Below are 15,432 nucleotides of genomic sequence, written 5' to 3'. Positions count from 1 at the left end.
GCAGTGCCTTTGGGCTCTCCCTTGCTTGGAAACCAGACGAGCAAGGTGCCCGCGGGACAAGGGAGGAGGGACCCCAAGGCAGAGGAGACGGAGAAGATGGACCAAGACCGAGAAAAGGGAGAGGAGTGTTTAAATAACAAGAAGTGGAGGGGAGGGGATGGGCAATCAGGGCATTCAGTAGATTAGCAACAATTTCATCCTGTCGTAGAGGGTCCGGCTGGCCAGGAAATGGGAGCCCCATTTTATCAATGGGAAAACTGACACCGGAGAGCTGAGGGCACTTGCTCAAGTTCACCCAGCTAGAAAGAAGAGCTGAGCAGATTGGTCAGATTTGGGGACCTACAGCCCTCCGGTAGCTGCAGCTGCAGTTTCCTGTCCTGGGCACACTCTTACCCCTCTGCCCTCACACCAGCACCCCCTCCGCACAGCCTAGAAGCCAGTGGGAAGGGCTGGCTGCCCTTGGCAAGGCATCACTACGTGCAAGGTGAGGGAACTTAGCTCCCAGCCGCAGGCCTTTTTAGGAAATGTAGCTCTGCATGAAACACTTGGCTTTGATGGGAAGGAAAGAACCGGGTCTACTAATTAAAGGTCGTTTAGAATTTTTTTTTAGCTTTAAAAACAGAGTAGATATGTTTAATTCGGGCTGACCACAGTCACTGGGCATTTCCGTGAAGCTCGGGGATCTGTGTGCTGAGCCTCCTTGACTCTGAGAGATCGTTGGATTTTTTTTCCCCCTCCCTCTCCGGTTTTGTTTTGATTTCGCTGTTGTTGTTTTAAAAATACACACCCTCTGGAGTTGAGTACTTTGACTTCTTTGATGCAAGGCAAGCCAACCATGGATTTCTAAAGTTAGAAAGGAGTTGGCTCTGGCAGGAACTAAACCGCGAGCCTCAGAAGCCTCTGCCGCCGGCCCGGGTTCACCGCATGTGCGGTCGGCACCGTGTTATTATGTTCTCCCGAGAAAACTAGAGGCCCAGAGACCTCTGGTTACACCGCCGCTGGCTCGCTGCCCCCGGACTGGGCGGCCGGCGGGGGCTGGGTGCCAAGCAGGAGTTGTGATCATTTCTGCTCAGCCAGGGGGACGGGAGGGCTCGCGGTGCAGGAAATCCCAGGAGAAGGCCAGGCGACCCCAGTGTGCATCCCACTCGTGTTCTTAGAAGAGGAGACGCCGCGTCTTCAGAAGCCACGCTGTCAAGACGCCTGGGGTTTTAGTCCGCCCAGCGGCCCTTGCTGGCCTCCCCTGATGGTAGAAGCCTTCCTTCCTAGAAGAGGGAGCTCTTTCCCTGAGCCTTGGCTGGGGCTGATCCTGCCTTTTCCCTGACCTCACGACCCTGGCCTGACCAATCAGAACACCCCATCTTACCTAAGGGTGATGATTAGCTCCATCACGGGCATAGGGCCCCAGTCAGGCCAATCAGAAGCCTTCCTTCCATCAGCTCTGGGTTTGTGAAACTGCGAGGGGCTTCCAATATCCCATCTTTTCCTGCGAGGTGGAGAAAGCGGGTCTGAGAGATGAAGAGGGAGAGTGTGCCTGTGTGTTAAGCCCCAATACCACCATTGGAATTTCTGGATGCAGCCGTGCCTGAAGGGAGCTTACTTCTATGAGCCAAGAGATCCACCCCCCCCCCCTTTTTTTTTTTTTGCTGTAACTACTTTGGATTTTATTCCTGTCACCTGCAACTGAAAGAGAACGAAGTACTATGTGTTTTACTCGTCTTTGCCTCCCTAGCAGGGGCAGGCTTGGTAAACGAGTGTTTGAACCCCAGACTGGCAGGGAGTGGAGTTCGGGGTAGCCGAGGGAAGTACGTTGCCAAGCACCTACCAGGCCTCGTTTACCAGGCACTTTACAGAGATTATTTCAGTGGACTGTTTCCTCACAACCTTGCTGTACTAGGACTGCTATCTCCACTTGAAAGATGGGTAAAGTGAGGAAGAAAGGGCCCTAGGGAAAAGCCAGACCTTCGGAAACAGGACAGAGTGTGAGCCTTCTAGCTGGGTGCTTCTCTGACACATCAGAAGTTGGACCATCTGCATGCCTCCTCCGGAGGGAGGGAATGGACAAATAAGATCCCCCCAGGTGACCCCTGCTTCTGGGACCCTGGCCCTCCAGGGGAGCCCATACCAGAATTGTGGGGTTCCTTTGCTCCAGGTCCTTGGATGTTGGGAGCATGTGTATTGCCGGCTCCCAAACACTGCAAAAATAGAGGTAGATTTCTCAGACCCCCAGAGTTCCTGGACTATCAGCCTCTCTCATGACTTCATGCCTCTCTCCACACTTGACCCAATCCACACTGGAGCCACCATGTTAACCCAAATTTCAGTTGCTCGGTGGATCTAGGGTAGGGTCCAAGTGAATTTTGAGGGGAGTGGAGGTGTGGATTCCTGAGTCCAGAGGTTTCCTGGTATCATGAAGGCTACACAGAAAGGGGACAGAACATGACAGGGGAGATCCTGAACATGGACACGAGCTCTGTATTTGCATTTTCACCAGGACAGAAATGACCTAGAGTGACAGAATAGGGAGGGACCTCAAAATCATCTAGTTCAGGAAGGACAAGTATGTGTTGTGCCTGCCGACATGCCGTGACCCTTGCTCTTGACCTTGAGAGAGCCAGGGCTAATAGGTCATAGCCTTTTCTTCTACCACGCCCAGATGCCCCTTCAGATCTTTCCCACACAGCATCACAGAACCCCACCAATCAGTGGAAGATGTCTCACAAATAAAACTTACTTGCCCTCACACCGAGGTCAAGACCCTCATTTTTGCCGTGGTGAAAGTGAGTTGTGACTTGAAAGGACTTGTCCAAGGTCACACAGCCCAGCTGGAAGTTGAAACTAGATCTTTTGATTGGGTAAAGCGCATCATTCTTTGTTCTCATTGCTGACTCAGTACCATTAATAGATGGTAAGATGCCAACCCCACGCAAGCTATACATATACTTAACTGGAAAATAAATCAACCAAATTGATGGGGCTTGGTGTTGTGGAAAGAATATGCAGCAGGAATTTCATTTCTGGTCTGGCCATAAACTAGCTGTGTGACCTTGGGCAAGTCAATTCAACTCTCTGGGCCTCAGTTTCTTCAATTGTAAATTGTGGGGCCAGGGTGATCTTTAAACCCCCTAATATACTTTCAAATACTAATATTCTTTTAGTTCATGTGCCCAGCACTGTACCAGGAGGTTTTTAGGCTATGAAGAAACAAAAGGGAAGAAACAACCACACAATACAAGAAGCAGTAAAATGTTACGCAAAGTTTTTAATTCGTATACTTAAGGGCCAAGAGGTGAGGCCTTCCAGGAGCTCAGAGAAGGGGGCTTCCTCCTCCAGAGGAGAATTCAACCTGCCTTGGAAGGATGGACAGATAGATGGGGGTGGGGGTGGGGGTGGGGGTTGGGGGCGGGGAACGGCACTGCAAGCAATAAGAGAATAAGGGAAAGCAGGGAGGAGAGAAAAGCAGGGCATGTTGAGGAAGAAACCAGCCTGACTGGAGTGGAGGATGGAGGGAGTCCAAGGAAAGCACTAGCGAATTAGAGAAGAGAGGGGAACCCATGGGGGCTGAGGCCAGCGTGGTGGAAAACATCGGGGTGGGGTCCTGGTCCCGCAGAGTTGTATGGGGTCATCTCTTGGTTCATTGAGCAAGACCCTTTTGTGCAAGTGTCAGAAATTCAACTCAACCTCACTTAACCGAGACAGTGTATGTATCAGCTCACATAACCAAAAAACCCAGGTGTACATAGCTGGATCCAGGGGCTCAAAAAATCTAATGGGAATTTGCCCTTCTGCATTTTTACTTCCTTCTGTGTGGGCCTAATTCCCAACTGGGGGCAAACGGTGCCCAGCAGCTCCCGATTTCCACGTTGCCACTTGCCAAGACCGGTGGAAATACAGCGTCAGGTTCTGCCTGTTTCTGCTCCAGTGCGGGGGCTGATGCTCATTGGCCTGGGTTTGATGACGTTTCCCATGGCTGAGCCAATCATCAGCCAGGGGCTGGATGAACTGCTCTGATTGGCCAGGCCTGGGTCAAGGGCCCATCTGTAGGGCGCAGGAGTGGGTTCTGCCCCAAAGGGGCCTTGGAATCCGGGAATGAGACGGAAGATCCCAGTGTTGTTGTCAACAGAAGAGATGCATGGATCCTGGACAGGCAAACCCAACAGACGTCCAGTGCCAAAGAGTATTTCCTACGTTTTTGGGGACAGATGGGGGACGTCTTGAAGACAAAGAGAGACCTAGCTGTGGTTCCCCACTCCGCGCGGGGAGTTCTCGTGTCCACATCAGAACCTGGCGAGTTTCTGAGAGGCAGAGGTGGGGTGGATGGCGATGGCGAGCTTCTGGGCAGGTCCCATCTTTCTTAAATTAATACTCCTTGGATAGACTCAGCAGCAGGGCAGGAATTTGTTAAATTACATAAACATTATTGTGACCCGTAAAATTCAATGAATCTCGGCCTGTTTACCCGCGGCTGGCTTTAATGTTTGCACAGTGTAATTTAATGTGTCAATTTGCTCTCAAATAAAAAACATCTGGTCCTCTGACATGGCAAAGAAACTGAAGAGCTGATGTTCACAACCAGCTAAAAGCCCCAATCAGAGATGATGTTTAGGGAGAAGGAAAGGCCAGGGACTCAGCAGAGGAAGCCAGCATTGTTCGGACCCCTTCCTGGCCTGGTGACAAGCCTCTGTTTGTGAGTCTGTAAGATCAGTAAATGTCATCCTAATTAGAATTAAGAAAAGCCGAGAAGAGCTCATACCATCTTTAACTGGTATGCATTGTGCAATTAAATTTCTTGTGGCTGTCCCTGCCAATATTGACATTCATACTATTGGATTTTTAGCAATCTTATTATTTTGTAATTGAGAAGAGCAGAAAGAAAATTACACTTTCCTCTGCAGAAGATTTCAGCTAATGTACCCCTTCCTATAGCAGTCAGCCTGGCCAAACCCTCTCCCTCCGGATTCCCCAGGAGTTAGTGGAGCTTGGGAGAGGGGGAGGTGAGATTCTCTGAGTGTGTGCTTTTCCAGTGAGATCATGCATCTTGGTTTGGTCTCCACTAAATAACGATAGGGCTCGTTCCTGCAGACAGAGGCAGGACTTGGCAGGCAGGTTCTAAGTTGGAGGTGCTGACCTACATAGAACAGGACAGGGGCAGCTGAGTTCTCCTGTGAGACAGGTGGGGGCTTAAAAGCCTTTCGGCGGCCTCGTGGGGCCATTGGGGGGCTGTTCATCGATCCTGACTGCTGGGCCCCCAGATGGAACTGGGTGGGCAAAGGTGGCCCCGAGGGGGCCGCTGTGCTGGGATGCACCATTCATTTCATTTTGCAGCGCCCTCTTCCTCTCCTTGCATCCAAGCCTGGGCCAGGCGAAGGGAACGGGAGAGGGATGGTTTCCACTCCCCTGTTTCTCACCCCAATAAATGCTCGAGACATCCTGATGAAAAAGAGGCCGGCCCAAACCCCGGGCAGCCACCCTGCTGGAAGGAGCCGAGCCTGCTTTCCTGGCCGAGCAATGACGGGGTCAGAGCAAGTTCAGGCTTTGCTTTAATTGAGTAGAAGATAGTTCTTCCTTAAGGGAGCCCTGAAATAATGCTTCAGCAGAGCAGAATGACTTCCCATATTGTCAGAAGGGATTAGCCGGGCTGGTTTGTAAATAAGAGTGATCCTTCTTCCCCCTCTAGGACAAACAGATCATATTTTCTTCAGGTCACCAGGGACTGGGCTTGCTCTAATCAAATCCTTGACATTTCACTAGGACTCCATGAGTTCCATGTTTTCTGTGACTGAGCCCTTGGTAATTACCCATTTTCCTAAACGATTGCTATTTTCCAATCCAGAACGTTTGAGGGAAGTGGGAAAAGAGATGTCTGTCCAACAGTGTGGGGAGGAGAGGGGAGAAGGGCGTGGGGATGCAGAGAGGAGGAGGGTCTCTTGAGGTTGAAACAATATCATCGTAAGAAGCACCCCCGGGGGCAGGTCTCAGGACCACCAGACAGTTTTTCTAATTTCTTCATCCTTCTGTTCATTTGGGCAACAACAATTTTTTGAGGCCCTTGCCAGGTGCCAGAGACTGTATAAGTCGATAAGTATAGAGTTGGATACAGCATGCCCCTGCCCACTCCAAAGAGCCCCCCATCTTGTGGAAGAGACCAGTACGTGGGCCGATAATTACAACAAAAATATCCTGAGAAGTAAATATGTAAATGTCATGGAACCCCAAAATAAACAGCAAAAAACAAATGCTGAAAGCCAACGAAAATAAAAGCTTTGTCTGGGTAGGACAAGGAAGGCTTCACAGAGCAGGTGACCCAGGGTCTTGCAGGGTGAGTAGGAGGTGGCCATCATAATAAAATAAGAACAGAAACATCTATTCTGAAATGCCAGGTGCTATTCTAAAGGCTCTACCTCTATTAACTCATTGGATCCCCACAACAAGCTTATGAGACAGATATTTTTAGCCCTATTTGCAGATGGAAGCTAAAGCACCACGAGAAGGGTAGAAGATTCCAGGCCAAGGGAAAGGGCATACTTGTGAGGAAGGAGGGCATGTTTATGGACAGTGGGGAGGGGCTCCTTTGAGAGGTATGGAAAAGTGACCAGCTCCGATCTGTGTTTTTAGGAGGATGACAACATGGTAGAGGAGCCAGAGTGTGAGGGAAAGAGACAATGATCAAAAGGATGCTGGGATTCTCACTGGAACTAAGACTCCTTCCCAAAGTTCAAGCACTGAGTGATCTTTTTTTTTTTTTTCAAAATATATTCTTTTTTAAAAATTTTTTTATTGTTATGTTAATCCCCATACATTACAACATTAGTTTTAGATGTAGTGTTCCATGATTCATTGTTTGTGCATAACACCCAGTGCTCTATGCAGAACGTGCCCTCTTTAATACCCATCACCAGGCTAACCCATCCTTCTACCCCCCTCCCCTCTAGAACCCTCAGTTTGTTTTTCAGAGTCCGTCGTCTCTCATGGTTCTGGGCATGGAGTGTTTACAAAGAACAAGAACAGTACCCAGTGTGGCAGGAGTTCAAGAAAACTGCATTCCTTTCCTTTTACCTTGATTTTCCCCCCTTCATTCTTCCCCTACTGCTATCTTCTTCTTTTTTTTTTTCCTTAACATATATTGCATTATTTGTTTCAGAGGTACAGATCTGAGATTCAACAGTCTTACACAATTCACAGCACTTACCAGAGCACATACCCTCCCCAGTGTCTATCACCCAGTCACCCCATTCCTCCCACCCCACCCCCCACTCCAGCAACCCTCAGTTTGTTTCCTGAGATTAAGAATGCCTCATATCAGTGAGGTCATATGATACATGTCTTTCTCTGAATGACTTATTTCGCTCAGCATAAAACCCTCCAGTTCCATCCACATCGTTGCAAAGGGCAAGATCTCATTCCTTTTGATGGCTGCATAATATTCCATTGTATATATATACCACCTCTTCTTTATCCATTCATCTGTCGATGGACATCTTGGCTCTTTCCACAGTTTGACTACTGTGGGCATTACTGCTATAAACATCGGGGTGCACGTACCCCTTCGGATCCCTTCATTTGTATCTTTGGGGTAAATACCCAGCAGTGCAATTGCTGGATCGTATGGTAGCTCTATTTTCAACTTTTTGAGGAACCTTCATACTGTTTTCCAGAGTGGCTGCACCAGCTTGCATTTCCACCAAGCACCGAGTGATCTTGTCATCGCTCCACCCTCACCCTGTCCCGGATCCCAAGGAAGTAGCTGAAACTCAGTGACACCCAGCTAGAAGCATCAAATCCAGACTTACCCCATAACCCTCCCTGCCCTCCTCCATCTCCCCATCTCTGTAAAACAGGTGATGGACCAAACCCCAGGGGTGTTGTCTCACTGCCCTGAGTGGGGGTAATCCCTCCCACTCCTACCAGGAAGCCCTCTGCACTGGGACAAAAGACCCCAAGGCTGAGCCTACATCAGGAGGGGCAGGGTGGGAGCCTGTCTGCTGATCTGACAAACCACCACAGCCGCAGAGAAGTGTTCTTGCCTTTCCGGTTGGCTTCCGCATTCTTGAATGATCTCCATTTGCATCCGTTCCTATTGAACAATTCTCCCTTTACCAGGGTGGGCGGGGGGGGGGGGGGGAATCCTGCAGCTTGTGTCCACTCCAAACACAGATGACAAGAAGTCTTGGAGGGCGCCTGGGTGGCTCAGTCGTTAAGCGTCTGCCTTCGGCTCAGGTCATGATCCCAGGGTTCTGGGATCGAGTTCCACATCGGGCTCCCTGCTCAGCGGGAAGCCTGCTTCTCCCTCTCCCACTCCCCCTGCTTGTGTTCCTGCTCTCGCTGTGTCTCTCTCTGTCAAAAAAATAAATAAATAAAATCTTAAAAAAAAAAAAAGAAGAAGTCTTGGAAACACAGTCTAAAGAAACACTAAGCAAACTGTTCCCCAAACAAGCCTTTCGTCCTGACCTTTGTAAGCCAAGAGCTCCACTTTATAACTTGGGAATGCACAAATATTTACAGTTGTAGGGAAGAGAGCCAGCGTCTGCTGGAGGGTCCCAGGGGTGGAGGCAGCTGAGTGCTCATCTAGCCCAGCATCCCATGCGCTGTGGGGATGCTCTTTGCAGAATCCCTTGGCAGATGGTCACCCAATCTCTCATCACCCTCTGAGAAAGCTTCTTCCATTGATCTGCTCGTTGCCAAGTTCTGACAGCCAGCCAGAATTGCCTCCCAGTAACTTTGCCCCCGGTCCTGGACAGGCCTTGAGGCTTGAGTATCTTACTTCCCATGATAGCCTTTTGAAGGCTGGGAGTCAGCCTCCCTGTCTGCCTTCTGCTGTCTCTTCTTCCTTGGTTCCTTCCTTCATTGCTTGGGGGACCTCCCTTGTGGGCCCCTCACCGCTGCGGTCGGCTGAGTTTCTTACTATGATCGGAGCCCTGCGCCACCCATTTCTCATCCCTAAGACTCAGTGTAGCTCACCAGGCAGTGAAATCAAGGTAAAAGGAAAGGAATGCAGTTTTCTTGAACTCCTGCCACACTGGGTACTGTTCTTGTTCTTTGTAAACACTCCATGCCCAGAACAACCTTAGGAAGTAGATACTCCTCTCCTTGTTTCGTATATGTAGGAACTTGGTTTTCTGACACAGAACTGAAAATGAGGAAATAAGCAAAGCAAGTCTTCCAAGAGTCTGAAGCAGAGGGGAGAAAACTGGCCAGAGTCTATGGACTCTTATTTTGCATTCATTTCTACCAAGATGTATTTGGTCTCGGGGAAACTTGATTTTAAGTCTCTATGCAGCCACTCTCTAGCTGTGGGACTTTGGGCAAGGTAGTTAACTTCTCTAAGCCCATGGTGACCAAACTGTCCCTGTCTGTCCAAGACTGGCCAGATTTGAAATGCCAAGTTTCCACGTCCCAGGAGACCCTTTAGTCCCAGGCAAAGTGGTGGGGTTGGTAACCCTATCAAGCCAACTTCCTTGTTGTAAGATGAGGAGAGTCATAACCTCCGTTGTGGCGTTGTTGCAGAGTTGAGCTGACATGATCTATGCGAAAGGCCCAGTTGTGTGCCTGGCACACACCAGACGCTTAGCTTATGTCTCGTTTAATGTGAAAGTCTGGTGAATCGTGGCAGATGAGAAAGAAGTAGAGGCCCGAGGTGTGGCCATGCGCAGTGGCAGAGGAAAACAAGTTTTTTTTTTTTTTTTTTAAAGATTTTATTTATTTATTTGAGAGAGAGAGAATGAGAGAGAGTACATGAGAGTGGGGAGGGTCAGAGGGAGAAGCAGACCCCCTGCCGAGCAGGGAGCCCGATGCGGGACTCGATCCAGGGACTCCAGGATTATGACCTGAGCCAAAGGCAGTCGCTTAACCAACTGAGCCACCCAGGTGCCCGGAAAACAAGTTTTTAAAAAACAAACGGTATAGGATCTCCTGCTCTCTGCAGTGTAAATATCCCGCTGTGGGTCAGTTAAGCATGGTCATTGTTAACCTCAAATGGGACTCCGGGGGACAAAGAAAAAGCTAAATCTTGAGCATTATGCTGTCTGATAGGCAAAGCAGGGTGGACCCCCTCGTGGCGTAAGTGCCACACAAAATTTGACACGGGCTCTGGTTCCTCAAGGGTAAGACTTCAGCCACCCTGCCGGGTCGGCAGCCACCCCACACGGTGGAGGAGTGGAGGAAGAGAGTCCTGAAGAGAGGCTCCCAGGAGGGGTGAGTCTGCAGTTCACGCACTGGGTGACTGTGGACAAATCGTGCTCAACGCTTCCGGTCCTGTCTCCTCATCTGTAAAATGGGGAAGAGAAAGTAGACAAGGTGTTGTCTAACAGAGAGGCAGTGGAGTGGAGCGGTCAAGGGCATGGATCCACCACCCACTGGCTGTGCGAACTTGGGCAGGCTGGTCCACCCCTCTGTGTCCTGAGTCCTCGGTAAAGTATTTGTTCTCGTCACTGTCCGCTCTCTGACACAGCCATTCAGCAGCCCCCACTCTCCCGCCCCTGCGCCCCCATCACTAAGGGTTAATGCAGCAGAGGCATTAGGATGTTGTGGCACGTTCCCTTGCCCTCCCCACTCTGCTGGCTCATGTTGAACTTGAGGCAGACTAAAACCTCCTGATCTTTTTTATGTGAGTTGCAGTCAGGCCAGGTCTCCTTCATCCTGTTCTTGTGCAATTGATTTTTGGAAACGGCATTCAAGACATTAGATTTATTGATGTTAAATTTCATCTGGTTGCTTTTGACCCAGCATTCTCGACTGTCGAGCTCATCTTGAACCTTAATTCTCTCATCCCCTCCAGCGTTGAGTCATCTGCAGATTTGATGCACATGCTTCCCATGTCTTCATATGAACTGTTGGCTTAAAAAGACGATTTGTATAGATAAAAATAGAGACAGAGACACAGGCTGCCATATAGAGCAAGAGGGGGCCCCGGGTACGAGGCTGAGCAACGGGGATGTTATCTTGGGGGAAGCAGGGGCTCGTGGCCCTCCATCAGCATTGAAGCCTTTGCTCTGTGTACCCACTTAGACACACTCCTTTCCTGCCCCTGGATCCCAGAGTGTTCTCAGTGATGACAAGGGGAGTTCACCCCTCAGCCATCCTAACTGTGGCCCCTCCTAAACTACCAAATCCACAGAGATGGTCTGAGTCCCTGTCTGTCTGCACCTGACGCAGCCCCAAAGCCAAGTCCTTTCTCATTGCTTCTCAAACTGAGACCCAGTCCCACCTTGGGGCCTTGCCAAATACCTGCTGTTAATCCAAGAAATCAATTCTCACTCGAAGGTCATGGACCACGATGTCTTACTGTGTTTCCTGCTCAGATGTTTCCATTTTAACAGGCACCCCCACTGTCGGCACAGCAAGGGCAGAGCGGGGGTCGATCTGTTATTGGCCACCTGTGGTGGTGCGGGGCTCTGCGCTCAGTCCAGGGCCCCCAAGGCCATCCTGGATCACAACACGGGGCACACAGCAAGGCTCATAGGTGTGACTGCCAGTCGCCATGGAAAGGCTCAGGGCACTCTATTCAAGGTCACAGAGAAAAGTGAAAGCAAAATTCTAGAAGTACTTCCTATCGCAGGTGGTTCAAATAAAACCCCAACAATTTCTGTTTCTCCAGATAATTTGGCAGCTCTCTGGCATTATGCTAACTGGGTGGCCACTGGTTGTAAGGCTTTCCGAAACCCCAGGCCCACTCCACACCCAGACACGGCCGTGGGCACACAGCTGAGCGCCCCAGGCTCGGGACAGCCTGCTGGCTCAATGAGCTCAAGCTAACCCCTCTTCGATATCCTTGGTACCAGAACCTTTCTCTTTTTACCCACAGGGTTCCCTTGTAGGGAAGAGTTTGCCGCTGCCCCTGCTGATGATAAGGAGGAGAAGTTTCCCCTTATTGGGTGCCTACTAGTGCCAGATATTATGCCAGAGCCTCTGAACAAACCATAGGTCATCTTTTCAACAAAGTTAGGAAGCCAGGTTTTATTATTCCCATTTCACAGAGGCATCAACCGAGGCCCACAGAGATCCAGTGAATTGCCTGGGGCCCCAAGAAAGAGCGGAATTAGGCTTTGAACCCTCGTCTCTTGATTCTAAGGTCCACTGTAACCATGGCTTTGTTTTGGCAGCTTTCAGGGAACTCACACGGTTATTCTCTTTTGACCCAAGAAGTTCTGTGAGAAAGAAAAGAAGCCAAGACGGGACAGCATCCCGCCCATCACTCATGTGAGTGCTGTGACCAGGCTCAAGGCCACGGGGGATCTCACAGAGCTTGGGACCCAGCTGTCTGGCTGGTAATAGGGTGAATTCAGTGGGATCCCTACCATTTGGAGGCGGCCCAGTGATACCCAGGAGAGGAAAGCCTTCTTTGCCTTTGGGAGAGCAGGGGTAGGGGGTGGTCCTGGGTGGGGGAAAAGCTTCAGTGAATGCATGATGCTTAAGCATATATGGGTTCCAGTGTGTTCCAGCCCTTACTGCCTGTATAAACTTGGATCCGCTATTTATTTTACCTTCCTGGGCCACCATTTCCCCATTTGTACGTGGGGGTAATAATAGTGCTTGGGTGAAATTGGAGAGGTGAGTCGTTTCTGTAATCCATTAGCACAGTCCAGGAACGTCTTATGTGCCTAATACATGCTCGCTATTTTTTGTAACTCCATCACTATCATGACCTACATTTCCATGAGTTGCTCATCCTCCATGGAGACATCCTCATCTCTGTTGTACAGACTGGGAAATTGGGTGTCAAAATGACCCAGCCAAGGCGATCCAGAAGGTCTTGGGCAGAGCCAGGCCTAGACTCCCCGACCGCACAGCATCTCCCTGTCCTCATCATGCTCAGCTTTGTCTTACCCTGGAGTCTAGATTCACAGCCTTTACTGTGTGTCCCAATTGCTGGGGGCTCTTGTTAACCCGCAGGTTCTTATCTGGGAGGACTGGCTGAGCCTGAGACTCTGCATTTCTAGCAATCCCCCAGGTGACTGCACTTTGCATAGGAGGGGCTCTTCCCTCCAGGGGGTGGGGGTCCTGGATTAGCCTCAGGGAAACAAACAGCCAATCCTGGGGTGCCTTGAAGAGGCTTCTAAGGGTTACCCCACAGGACGGGCCTGCAGCCCCACTATGCCTCCAAAGCAGCGCCCTGACCCAGGGACGATGCTGGGGAGGTGGGGTCTGTGAGCCGCCTCCCAGCAGGGTCTCTGCGCCAGGACTGCCCTCCTGCTCATGCTCTCCTTTTGCTTCCTTCTGGCTGCTTCTGTCAGAGCCTGACAGTTACAGCAAAACAGTCTTGCTCTCCCACACCAAGCCCCCGCTCCAGGGCTGGGCTCGAGCCCCAGCAGCCTGCGGAGAGGGAGCTGACATTTGTCTTAATTGGAGTTACCCGTGTAAATCCTGCCTGTCCCCTCCCCGCACCCTCGGCCTTTGATGAGCGAGGGGCCTCTGAACACAGAGAGGCTCCTAATCTCCCCAGGGATACATGGTGTTATTAATGCAGGGGCTGGAAGGAAATGTTCCGTCTCGTTGGCGGGGAAAGTGAACTGGAGGTGAGTGGGAAAAAAAAAACAGTAAAGGAGAATACAGGCCACAGGGGTGAGAAGGGGAGTGACCCCCCCTGGGCATCTCTATCACCCCTCCAGGGCCAACAGCCGCAGACCCCTCCCGTTCCCCCAGTCTTCCAAAACCAGCTTCTAACCCAGAAGTTTTCAAACTCAGCTGCACAAGTCAGTCACCAGAGAGCTATAAAAATTGCTCATGTCTGGCTCCCACCCCCAGAGGTCTTTATTTAGTTGGCCTGGGTGTGGCCTGTAGACATTGGGCCTTTAAAGCCCCCAAGTGATTCTAATGTGCAGCCTGCGGAAGGACTGCTGGTCTCATCTCAGCTTCTCTGGGAAACCTCCCCTGATTAGTGCAGACCCATTTATGGGCCCAATGGAAACAGCTCGTCGTCTGAGTAATCGACACCGTTTACAATCTGGCCAGCCCTGCCAGATCTGCACAACTCCATGGGAGCAGTGTGCAGATATCCCCCATGCCAGTGCCATTTGGTTGGAGAATGCACAAAAGGATCTAAGAGGTGCCTTCTCATTTCTTTAAGGTTAACGCACAAATGAGCAAGGAGGTGCACCTGCTGAACAGCCCCTGCATCAATCAGTCATTTAGCCATCATTTATGGAGCACCTATCATGGGTACAGAGCTACAGGAGATTTGAAAGCATTTCAAATGCTTATGTAGTGCCTGATAAGGATAGATTAGACAAGACCATAAATAACAATAGTAAAAATGAAACCTGGAGGTGATAGGCTGTGGGTTAGGGAAAGAAACAGGCAATGCAAATGTATCCAACACTTAAGATGTGTCACACAATGTCCCAGCTGACTTACCTTTGCTATGTCACTGAGGTCAATGATAGCCCTAAAAAGGAGAAGGTATTATTCCCATTTTACAGATGAAGAAGCTGAGACTCAGAGAAGTCATTGGCTTGCCCATGGTCACACAGCTAGTGCATGTTGATGCCTAACTCCAAAAGGGAAGTGAGAACATGCTTCTATTAGATGAGGTATGATTCTGGCTAGGGGCATCTGAGAGAATCTTTAGGAGGACCCAGGAGCTCACTACACAAACACACCACCGCTAAGGTGCCTTGCATAGGAGGACCATGTGAGAGGAAGTAGCCTCAGTGGACAGCCAGGTCCCAGATGAAGCTGGAGGGGAGCAGCAGATTATGCAGCAGGATATCTGGAAGTCCAGGGCAGGGCTGATGGGAAGTGGAGAAAGGAGGATTTCTCTGGGGGATGCAAGTTCAGAGCACTGAGGGGGTAAAAGTGTGGTGAGAGACAGATAGCTGAGGGGGAGACTTCTGTTCCGGGTACCAACTGATTAAAACAGGCAGGGGAAGCACAATAGTCTCGCCACTCTGAGAAGGTGGGCCCTGGCCCAGTCTATGTGTCTGAGTTGATGGCAGATTTCAGTCTCTGCCGACACAGGGCTTGGCTGAGGGTAGATGCACAAACCACTCAAATGACACCCTGGGCAGGCTGGATGAGGTAGGCAAAGAGCCAACGACTCTGTTTTTCTGACACTAATGTCCACTTGTCACTAGTTGACTATAATATTCATAGTTTTTTAATATCTGCCACCGGCAGGCATGGGCCCTGGTGATTCCTGTCCTGGAAGATATAATAATTTCTGGGAAGATGGGGTAGTGGAACTAATCTTCAAAGATCAGGATGGTGGTGGGGCAGTGGTGATGGTGTTGGGGGTGACAGTGATGGTGGGAGTGATGGTGATGGTGGTGATGATGTAGCAGTGATGGTGACAATGGTGGTGGAGTTGATGGTCATGATGAAAGTGGTCATGATAACGATGGTGATGGTGGTGATGGTGATGGTGGTGGAGCTGATGGTCATGAAGGTGGTGGTAGTGATGGTGATGGAGTTGATGGTCATGACAAAGGTGGTGGTGATAAC

The sequence above is a fragment of the Mirounga leonina genome, unplaced genomic scaffold (assembly GCF_011800145.1).
Source record: "Mirounga leonina isolate KUSES-001 unplaced genomic scaffold, KU_Mleo_1.0 Mir_91, whole genome shotgun sequence".
NCBI classification, from domain to species: domain Eukaryota; kingdom Metazoa; phylum Chordata; class Mammalia; order Carnivora; family Phocidae; genus Mirounga; species Mirounga leonina.
This window is presented reverse-complemented; position numbering follows the sequence as displayed.